The sequence below is a fragment of the Lolium rigidum genome, chromosome 5, assembly GCF_022539505.1.
Source record: "Lolium rigidum isolate FL_2022 chromosome 5, APGP_CSIRO_Lrig_0.1, whole genome shotgun sequence".
Lineage (NCBI taxonomy): Eukaryota > Viridiplantae > Streptophyta > Magnoliopsida > Poales > Poaceae > Lolium > Lolium rigidum.
Genome location: NC_061512.1, coordinates 20,672 through 21,825, shown reverse-complemented (window position 1 = coordinate 21,825; position 1,154 = coordinate 20,672).

Sequence of the window (1,154 nt, the reverse complement as noted above, 5' to 3'; positions counted from 1 at the left end):
ACACAACCCGGCGCGATGTACAGAGCAACTTGATCATGGATGCAGGTCCACGTACAGGTTCAATGGTGGGCAGGTTCTCCCCGACGGACATGCGAAGGAGTTGGCGCAGTGGCCGAGTTGCTATCGGCATCTCGTGTTGCTGCTGACGCCATACTCTATCGGTGAACTAAGCGGAATAAAGGGACCACGTGTATGCATGGTTTGGCCTGTGCACAATCAGCTAAGCCAAGCACACGATCGTGAATAGGCCATGCACGTCCCATGCACATGGGCGATGAGTGCGTGGTCAATTCTGGACTGGCTGCTAGGCTGTGCAGGTTCCTCGCGACGTACAGGTCGTCGTGGTACTGCTTCACGTACCATACCACTTCGATCCACCGCTGGATGTTGCCCCGACACGACTCTATCGTGACCTCGTGAGACAGCGCCCAAGCTGCGCCGACTGCCGTATACTCGGCGTCGGGCCCAGTCACGGCGCCGACCACACCGGCCATGCCGACATGAGCGTGTGTTGGTTTTACACCGACGCTCGGTCTCCCGATAATTTACTCCCCGCGAGGCATACCCCTTGCGCACCCCGACGATGCCGCTAAGTCGTCAAGATGTCCTAGCTAAATGGACTGCATCATGCTACTTCAACAACACTCATCATCGCCGCTCAAGACCGACGAGGCGCGACGGCGAGGGCCGGCGAGGCCGCGGCACGAGGCTACGCTTACGGCGGCACGTGTACCGACAAGGACACGGGCTCCGCCGCTGCCCACACACATCTTCACCACCATCATGCATGCAGGACGTGAAGCGAAGACGACGAAGACGACCACACGGCTTAATCGGAGGTGTCTCGCGGCGTAACCCGCGGGAGTAATTAACCGGGAGCCTTCCGAGGCCCCGGGAATCGGGAGACCGCAATCGCCCTAGTCGGGCTGGCCGCGCTAGCAGGCCACGGAGCGCAACACACATGGGAATTGTATTTATTATCTACATGATTAATAAAATACTGTTCCCGCATCTCTTTGTTTCTTTGTGTATCGTTATACACTGGCACGCCCGCATCTTTTTCTTTTACCGATCCCCGGTGCGCATGAGAGAAACCACGCCCTTCCGCCCTACTCGCGGGAGTCGTGTCGTACGTTTTTCTCGTGTCAAACACC